Consider the following 10494-nt stretch of genomic DNA (forward strand, 5'->3'; position numbering starts at 1 on the left):
TTTATTTTGTCCTTAAGCAAGACTTTTTCATTTTCATCTTTCAAAATAAACACTTTTTGGATCCTTGATTGCTATAGTACTGAACGGCCAGGGTATCAAAACACTATGTATAATAAATTTTTACCAAGTCCCAGTAGTTCACGCAGAGCTTGCTACATCAGATATATTTACCATCATGAATCACAAATTTATACTACCAGGCACTGTCAAGTATTAAGTATACTATACTGTGAGGTTGGAAAGATTTTACTTATGGGAAGAAAAAATTCAGAAACTTACTATGTTGTTCTTTTTATAATATGTATCCACAATATTCTTGTCATAGCAAAATGACCTTTATGTTAAATTACTGTTTTCTTTTAAGTAATAAACATTTATTATTCGGGGGAGTGGGTAATCTGCTTTCATAATGGGAAAAATTTGGTCGGGGTATTTTATTTCAGGTTTTATCCAGTTTTCTTATAAAGTTATGTTTTCTTTTAGCTCATTGTTAGTTTGTTTTGTGAGGACAGAGTCAGAGATTCTTTGGAGAAAGTTAATGAAAGCTACACATTAATTTTTCTTGCTAAAAATATACACAGACACATGGAGTATTTCCCAGTTTCTAGAGGTTTACGAAGTTCTGATAAGATTTCAGTTAATAAAGGTAAGTTCCATCTAGAAATTTGTAATACAGTTTGTAATGTACCTTTGGGGCTTCCATGATGGCTCAGTGGTAAAGAATCCTCTTGTAGTGCAGGAGACGTGGGTTGGATCCCTGGGTCAGGAAGATCCTCTGAGGAGAAAATGGCAACCCACTCCACTAATCCCAGAAAATCCCTTGGACAGAGGAGCCTGGCGGAATATAGGCCATAGGGTCATAAAAGAGTTGAATGTGACTGAGTGACTAAGCGACAACAATATACCATTAAGGTACATTAAAAATAATGTTTCAAAGCAACAGCATATAAGTATACTTACAAGCTATGGCTTTAAAAACAAAATGAAAATGAGCAATAATATAAACAGTAAAACTTATACAAAAGACACTTACATTTTAAAAATATGTCAGCATTTTTTTGAAAACCAAATTGTTAAGTTGGATAGTAAGTACATGAGTGTTTTGTTTTGGCTTTTTAACTTTTTATGAGTCTAAAGTATTTTATAATTAAACATAGCTTGCCTTGCAAAAGTTTATACCTTGGGAATTAAGATACAAACATTGTTGATAAATGTTTGCAGACAACATGCTACAGTCTTTACTGCAGAGTTGAATAATGAAAACTATCTATTTTTTTTTTCTTAAAGAGCTATTTCAGAGAAGCATTTGGTTTGTTTTCTGTTTTGTGACTGGAAATGGTAAAAGAGGGAACATAGCAGAGGAATCTCTAGTTTTGAATGGGTGTCACAAGCCAGCTGAAGGAAAAGCCAAATCAAATAAGTGGTAGGAATGAGAAAAGGAGAAAAAAGAGAAAAATAAGTAGTTGGAAAGTTGCAGTATTTTCTTGTAGAGTAAAAGGTGGGCTCAGTGCCTCAGCTAGATGAAAAGCCAGTGGCACTTTCAACTACCTTTTCAGACCATAACTAACGACTAATTTTCAGTTCAGTTCAGTTCAGTCGCTCAGTCGTGTCTAACTCTGCGACCCCATGAATTGCAGCACGCCAGGCCTCCCTGTCCATTACCAACTCCCGGAGTTCACTCAAACTCATGTCCGTCGAGTCGGTGATGCCATCAAGCCATCTCATCCTCTGTCATCCCCTTCTCCTCCTGCCCCCAATCCGTCCCAGCATCAGAGTCTTTTCCAATGAGTCAACTCTTCGCATAAGGTGGCCAAAGTATTGGAGTTTCAGATTTAGCATCAGGCCTTCCAATGAATACCCAGGACTGATCTCCATTAGAATGGACTGGTTGGATCTCCTTGCAGTACAAGGGACTCTCAAGAGTCTTCTCCAACACCACAGTTCAAAAGCATCAATTCTTTGGCACTCAGCCTTCTTCACAGTCCAACTCTCACATCCATACACGACCCCTGGAAAAACCATAGCCTTGACTAGACGGACCTTTGTTAGCAAAGTAATGTCTCTGATTTTGAATATGCTATCTAGGTTGGTCATAACTTCCCTTCCAAGAAGTAAGCGTCTTTTAATTTCATGGCTGCAGTCACCATCTGCAGTGATTTTGGAGCCCAGAAAAATAAAGTCAGCCACTGTTTCCCCATCTATTTGCCATGACGTGACGGGACCAGATGCCATGATCTTAGTTTTCTGAATGTTGAGCTTTAAGCAAACTTTTTCACTCCCCTCTTTCACTTTCATCAAGAGGCTCTTTAGTTCTTCTTCACTTTCTGCCATAAGGGTGGTGTCATCTGCATATCTGAGGTTATTGATATTTCTCCCTGCAATCTTGATTCCAGCTTGTGCTTCTTCCAGCCGAATGTTTCTCATGATGTACTCTGCATGGAAGTTAAATAAGCAGGGTGACAATATACAGCCTTGATATACTCCTTTTCCTATTTGGAACCAGTCTGTTGTTCCATGTCCAGTTCTATCCTGACCTGCATGCAGGTTTCTCTAGAGGTGGGTCAGGTGGTCTGGTATTCCCATCTCTTTCAGAATTTTCCACAGTTTATTGTGATCCACACAGTCAAAGGCTTTGGCATAGTCAATAGAGCAGAAATATATGTTTTTCTGGAACTTTCTTCCTTTTTCCATGATCCAGCGGATGTTGGCAATTTGATCTCTGGTTCCTCTGTGTTTTCTAAAACCAGCTTGAATATCTGGAAGTTGACGGTTCACGTATTACTGAAGCCTGGCTTGGAGAATTTTGAGCATTGCTTTACTAGCGTGTAAGATGAGTGCAATTGTGCGGTAGTTTGAGCATTCTTTGGCATTGCCTTTCTTTGGGATTGGAATGAAACCTGACCTTTTCCAGTCCTGTGGCCACTGCTGAGTTTTCCAAATTTGCTGGCATATTGAGTGCCCCGCTAATTTTAGGCAGTTCTAATTTTAAAAGTTTTGTTTCTTGTTATATGATAGCAGCTTAATTAATAATTGTTGGGTACTTTGAAGACTTCAGAGGAAATAACGTCCTTTGTGTGTATTATTAATGTGTTCATAATAGAAATCAAATCCTTTGGGGTACCCAGATACCAAGCTATGTGAAATAAAAGTATCATCTGAAACATGTCCTTTCCTTTGAAATACTTGGAATTTGAAGAACAGGGTATGCAATTTATAAATAATTCTGGAGCAAAATATGGCAAGGCAGTTTTTTCCTATTTATTTTGAAAACTGAGTGCATTGAAAGTTGAAAGCAAAGGACAAGAGCTTCCTTTGTTCATGACATATTTCAATATTTTTTTTTCTGAAATTTTCAGTATCTTCTGACCAGTGCCTTCATTTTCTTATTTGTTATCAAATATGGTTATTGGTTTTGTTTCTGTATAAAAGGCTTTAGGAAGGCTATGGTATAATTTTCTTAAGAAAAAAGATACTATTATAAAGCTAAAACATACTTTCAGTTTTATTTGTATATGGTTTGCTACAAATTGGGAAGATGGAAAATATTTTGTCAGGAGCAGACATTCAGTAAAAGCTTAGGGCTGTGGATGGATTTGAAACACAATTATATGACAGAGTAAATAAAGGCCTCTGAATATATAAAAGTCCCTGGTCTACCAAGTTCTAATGGGGGGAAATAAGAGTACTGTGTAATAATGGAACCTCAGTTTTAAAAATAAATCTTTCTGTGAACTGATACTACTGACAGGGTCAAGAGAAATTGTAAGAACAATATTGAGCACACATTGCCTTTCCTATAAAAACATGACCGAGAAAACTCACATGCTTTGTTGTTGTTCAGTCGCTCAGTTGTGTCTGACTGTGACCCCGTGGACTCCAGCCAGACTTCCCTGTCCTTACCTCCTCCTTACCTTCCCTACCTAACCTCACCTCCTTACCTTCCCTACCTCCTGGAATTTGCTCAGACTCGTGTCCATTAAGTCAGTGATGCCATCCAGCCATCTCATTCTGTGTCGCTCCCTTCTCCTCCTGCCTTCAGTCTTTCCCAGCATCAGGGTCTTTTCCAGTGAGTTGGCTCTTGACATCAGGTGGCCAAAGTATTGGAGCTTCAGCATCAGTCCTTCCAATGAATATTCAGGATTGATTTCCTTTAGAATTGACTGGTTTGATTTCCTTACTGTCCAAGATATTCTCAAGAGTCTTCTCTAGCACCACAGTTAGAAAGCATCAGTTCTTTGGTGCTCAGCCTTCTTTATGATCCAACTCTCATATCCATACATGACTACTGGAAAATCCATAGCTTTGACTATACAGACCTTTGTCAGCAAAGTAATGTCTCTGCTTTTTAATACTCTGTCTAGGTTTGTCATGGCTTTTCTTCCAAGGAGCAAGTGTCTTTTAATTCCGTGGCTGCAGTCACTGTCTGCAGTGAATTTGGAGCCCAAGAAAATAAAATCTGTCACCATTTCTCCTTTTTCCCCATCTATTTGCCATGAAGTAATGGGACCCGTTAATGTCATAATTCCAAATTTGTAACACATTCATCAAATGTTTAACATACAGGTTTCTCTTTAAAAACTGGGTTAAAAATATGCATGGTGAAAGACAGATTTAAAACACCTGAAAGCAATCCCATGAAAAAGCCTTCAATTAATTATTGTACTTTAAGCCAGTTGTGTTGTACACATCCCCTACCCTCCTGGCTCCCTCTCCTCTTCACTAGTAACTTTATTAAAGATCAGTAACAAGTGTTGTCATCCTATGTGATAGTAGACTACACTTTCCTAACAGGTTTTTTTTTTTTTTTAAGTGTTAATCACTTGGTCATGTCTGACTCTTTCCGACCCCATGGACTCTATGTAGCTTGCCAGCCTCCTCTGAACTGTATGCAGCTTGCCAGCCTCCTCTGTCCATGGACTTTTCCAGGCAAGTGTACTGGAGTGGGAAGCCAATCTCCTCTCTAGGGAATCGTCCCAATCCAGGGATTGAACCTGGGTCTCCTTCAGTGCAGGCAGATTCTTCACCATCTGAGCCACCAGGGAAGCAAGGCTTTATTGGGCCTTAATGAACAGTTATCTTTTAATATAAATTTTTATTTATTTTTGGCTATGCTGGGTCTTCATTGCTGTGTGGGGTTTTCTCTAGTTGTGGCGAGTGGGGGCTACTCTCTAGTTGCAGTGCATGGGCTTCGCATTGCAGTGGCTTCTCTTGTTGTGGCACACAGGCTTAGTTGCTCCATGGCATGTGAAATCCCCGATTAGGGATTGAACCCATGTCTTCTGCATTGACAGGTGGATTCTTTACCACTGAGCAACCAGAGAAGTCCTCCCCTAACAGTTTTTAAATATGGCATTTCACTGTGTGATTTATCCAAAACCTTCCTCCCTTATTTTCTTGTATTACTTTGCTAAAGGTACCATAACAAAGCATCACAAACTGGGACTTAAAGAACAGAAATTTAGTCTCACAGTTCTAGAAGCTAGAAGTTGGAGATCAAGGTGCCAACAGGATTGATGCCTTCAGAAAGCTGTGAGAGAGGATAGGTTCCATGCCACTCATCTAGCTGGTAGTGGTTAGCTGGCAGCCTTTGGCACTCCTTGGCCTGTAGAAGCATCACCCCAATTTCTGTCTTCATCTTTGCATTGCATTCTGTGTGTGAGGTTGCCTCCAGATTTTCCCTTTTCCTAGCAAAACCAGCCATATGGATTAAGGCTAATACTAATGAGCTCTTTTTAACTTGATTACTTGAGTAAAGACTTTACCTCCAAGTAACATTACATCCTGATGTATGCTGGGGAGTTAGGACCTCAGCAGATGAATTTTTGAGGGACATATTCAACCCACGTTTCCCTACTTCTCTTTCTGCACTTTTCAATAAGTATAAATGTACTTTACAAGTATAAATGTACTTCCCAACTATATTTGCCAACTTCCCAATTATAGATAATGTCATTGTTTGACAGTCTCCTCTGAAAACTAGTATATGGTTTTTCTCATTAATCTAAATTTGCTGAATTTAGTCATAGACTTGGAGAAATACTATGGTGAGATATGACTGATGCATGGAAAAGGAACAGTATGTGCTAATTATAACTAGCTTATAACTGGAGATTGAACTATGCTGTTTAGGGAAGATACAAATATTCAGAGAAGGGGCAAGTTAGGTAGGATTTGAGTGGACCAAGAGGATAGTATGAGGACATTCCAAGTTCAGGAATAGCTTTATTGAGCATTTAGAGTTAAGGAAACGGCAAGCCACTCCAGTATCCTTGCCTGGAAAATCCCCATGGACAGAGAAGCCTGGTCGGGCTACAGTCAATGGGGTTGCAAAGAGTCGGACATGACTGAGCAAATTCACTTTCACTTTCAAGATTTTAGAGGCAGAAATCCAAAAATTGGAGATTGTCTTGATTCTGGAGAATTGACTAGTGACAGCTACCTTTTGGGAAGATCTACCACTTAAGTTCCTCTTGACTTTAGGCAAATTATTTAACTTTTCTGCATCTCAGTTTCTTTGTTGCTGGAAGGGACCCCCTTCCTGCAACAAATGTACATTGCATTAGAACACTCAGTACATTCTCCTTTTCCATTCTTCCCCAAGTCCTATTCCTCTGAGGCTGGAAACTACAAGTTTAAGATGGTAGCTGAGTGGGGTTTAAGGTTTGATTCCTCCCAAGGATCCATGCATCTTGGAAGGAAATTTCTAAAAATCATGAAGGTACTCTAATGTCCTTCCTCATGATTCCTACTCAGAAACACTGAGTAAGAATCCAGAGCTCCAGGGAAGTCTTCTTTCCTAATTTCCAGACCTATATAATCTGTTGGGCCTTTGCCAACATGGTACCTGAAGGTTATTCTTACAAGTATAATTCTTTAATATTTTTTACACAGTTTCTTTTTGAATAAGAAAATAATCAATCACTTTTCAAAAGCAACTTTATCCTCAAGATAGAGATGTTTGCCTAACTGGTAAATGACACGTTACTTAGGTATATATATTATTGTAACTAGGTGGAGCTTTCATTTGTAAGCTGAGTATATGTAAGTTTTTGTTAAAATGTGCCTTAACTGCCTAATACTTCAAAAGAAAATGATTCTTTGGAGGAAAGGCAAGGTTAATGCTTATGGTATCTGATCCAAGTTCATGATAGGGACTGCACTCTTTGATTAATAACACACTGATACATAGACATGGCATCCAGTCCCATCACTTCATGGCAAATAGATGGTGAAACAGTGGAAACAGTGTCAGACTTTATTTTGGGGGGCTCCAAAATCACTGCAGATGGTGACTGCAGCCATGAAATTAAAAGACGCTTACTCCTTGGAAGAAAAGTTATGACCAACCTAGACAGCATATTCAAAAGCAGAGACATTACTTTGCCGACTAAGGTCTGTCTAGTCAAGGCTATGGTTTTTCCTGTGGTCACATATGGATGTGAGAGTTGGACTGTGAAGAAGGCTGAGCACTGAAGAATTGATGCTTTTGAACTGTGGTGTTAGAGAAGACTCTTGAGAGTCCCTTGGACTGCAAGGAGATCCAACCAATCCATTCTGAAGGAGATCAGCCCTGGGATTTCTTTGGCAGGAATGATGCTAAAGCTGAAACTCCAGTACTTTGGCCACCTTATGCGAAGAGTTGACTCATTGGAAAAGACTCTGATGCTGGGAGGGGTTGGGGGCAGGAGGAGAAGTGGATGACCCAGGATGAGATGGCTGGATGGCATCACTGACTCGATGGACGTGAGTCTGAGTGAACTCCAGGAGATGGTGATGGACAGGGAGGCCTGGTGTGCTGCGATTCATGGGGTCGCAAAGAGTCGGACCCAATTGAGCGACTGAACTGAACTGAACTGATACATAGACTACTGCCTGAAAGCCATAAACATGGTGATGATCTCTTAAAGAAAAAGGTAGGAGTTATGTCTGAACATTCAGTTTCTGAAGTCTGTGCTGTTCGAATCACAAAATCTCTTCCTTTTTCATTTTATTTTTGATATGGGACTTAGCTGACTAATGTGTGGCCACCTTTAGGTCTCAAATCTAATGCTATAAATATGTATAAATATACAAAACAATGTGTAAATACAAAGCCCAAATACATGGCTACAGTGGCTGCTCTGGAACATTTTTGCTCATTTTCAAAGGTTGAGAACTTAACCTACAGGTTTTCAGGGCAATTAGAATTTCTATATGAGGGTGAGACCCTGCTTGTGAATTGTCATCTTTGGTTATTTTCAGAATACATTTAGCGTGTATGACCAGAGTGGCATGTTTCCGAAAGAATATAAATTAAAAACTGGTTGACATTCACAAACAGTAATATTTTGTGAATATATTTTGGACCCTTAAATATAAAATAACTAAAAATACAGCAATGTTGTTACATGTGGTTATATGCTAACTCTATTTGAAACAGATAAGTATGGTATACATTAAAAAAAAAAAAAAAAGAATACTCAGTAGAACACAGGCTTCTAGAGAGCTCTAGTGACCTCATTCCTGCCTTCAAATTGTTTGGAAGAATGTAGGGATGTAGTGTCTATCAATATTGAAGTTATTGAATTATTAATTTTTTAAACTTATTTAAGGAAACTGCAAGAAAACACAATTCCTATTATCTTTCAGGAAAAGATCATTGCAGCTTAATTTTATATTTGTTGGGTCAGAATTTCCTATATTATTTGGGCCCTTACCTGTGTAGAATGTATAATCATTTATCTTGCTGCTGGTGCTGCTAAGTCACTTCAGTCATGTCCGACTCTGTGTGACCCCATAGACGGCAGCCCACCGGGCTCCCCCATCCCTGGGATTCTCCAGGCAAGAACACTGGAGTGAGTTGGCATTTCCTTCTCCAATGCATGAAAGTGAAGTCGCTCAGTCGTGTCTGACTCGTAGTGGCCCCATGGACTGCAGCCTACCAGGCTCCTCCATCCATGGGATTTTCTAGGCAAGAGTACTGGAGTGGCTTGCCATTGCCTTCTCCGATCATATATCTTAGGAAGTTTAAAATAAAAATCTTTGTTTCAGGGGATTAATATTGCCAAAGAGCTTTAATTTTTTCCCTCTTGAACAAAACTCAGTCATCCATGCTTAGACAATTTTCCCCACAACATCCAACACCACTGATGCTGCCTAAAAAATCTTTTTAATGGGCAAAAAATTAAGTATGTTGAACCATCAGTATATTATAAAATATTGTTTACAGAGTTTGTGAGTCTGTGTGCTAAGTTGCTTCAGTCGTGTCCCATTCTTTGCAATCCTGTGGACTCTAGCCCACCAGTCTCCTCTGTGCATGGGATTCTCCAGGCAAGAACACTGGAGTGGGTTGCCGTTCCCTCTTCCAGGAGATCTTCCCCATCCAGAGATCCAACCTGCACCTGTCACAGGTGCCTATTACAAAGTTTACTTAGTTCAGTTCAGTTCAGTCGCTCAGTCATGTCCGACTCTGCGACCCCATGAATCGCAGCACACCAGGCCTCCCTGTCCATCACCAACTCCCGGAGTTCACTCAGATTCACATCCATCAAGTCAGTGATGCCATCCAGCCATCTCATCCTCTGTCATCCCCTTCTCCTCCTGCCCCCAATCCCTCCCAACATAAGAGTCTTTTCCAATGAGTCAACTCTTCGCATAAGGTGGCCAAAGTACTGGAGTTTCAGCTTTAGCATCATTCCTTCCAAAGAAATCCCAGGGTTGATCTCCTTGCAGTTCTAGGAACTCTGAAGAGTCTTCTCCAACACCACAGTTCAAAAGCATCTCAATTCTTCGGCTCTCAGCCTTCTTCACGGTCCAACTCTCACATCCACACAAGACTACTGGAAAAACCATAGCCTTGACTAGACAGACCTTAGTCGGCAAAGTAATGTCTCTGCTTTTGAATATGCTGTCTAGGTTGGTCATAACTTTTCTTCCAAGGAGTAAGCGTCTTTTAATTTCATGGCTGCAGTCACCATCTGCAGTGATTTTGGAGCCCCCCAAAATAAAGTCTGACACTGTTTCCACTGTTTCACCATCTATTTGCCATGAAGTGATGGGACCGGATGCCATGATCTTAGTTTTCTGAATGTTGAGCTTTAAGCCAACTTTTTCAGTCTCCACTTTCACTTTTATCAAGAGGCTTTTAGTTCCTCTTCACTTTCTGCCATAAGGGTGGTATCATCTGCATATCTGAGGTTATTGATTAATCATAATTCATGACTTCCACGGGCTTCCCTGGTGACTCAGTAGGTGGAGAATCCACCTGCAATGCAGACAGACCTGGGTTCTATCCCTGGGTTTGGAAGATCCCCTGGAGTAGGGCATGGCAACCCACTCCAGTATTCTTGCCTGGCAGGCCCTTGGCGTCACAGTCATACACGACTGAGCTACTAAGCACATAGCACATCCACAGCAACAACCTCATTTAATGATTTATCTATTTTTAAATTAACCTATGAAGTAAAAAAAAAAAAAAGCATGATTTTTTAGTAAAAAATTTAAATGTGACATTAA

Source organism: Ovis aries, chromosome 4 (genome assembly GCF_016772045.2).
Source record: "Ovis aries strain OAR_USU_Benz2616 breed Rambouillet chromosome 4, ARS-UI_Ramb_v3.0, whole genome shotgun sequence".
Classification (NCBI taxonomy): domain Eukaryota; kingdom Metazoa; phylum Chordata; class Mammalia; order Artiodactyla; family Bovidae; genus Ovis; species Ovis aries.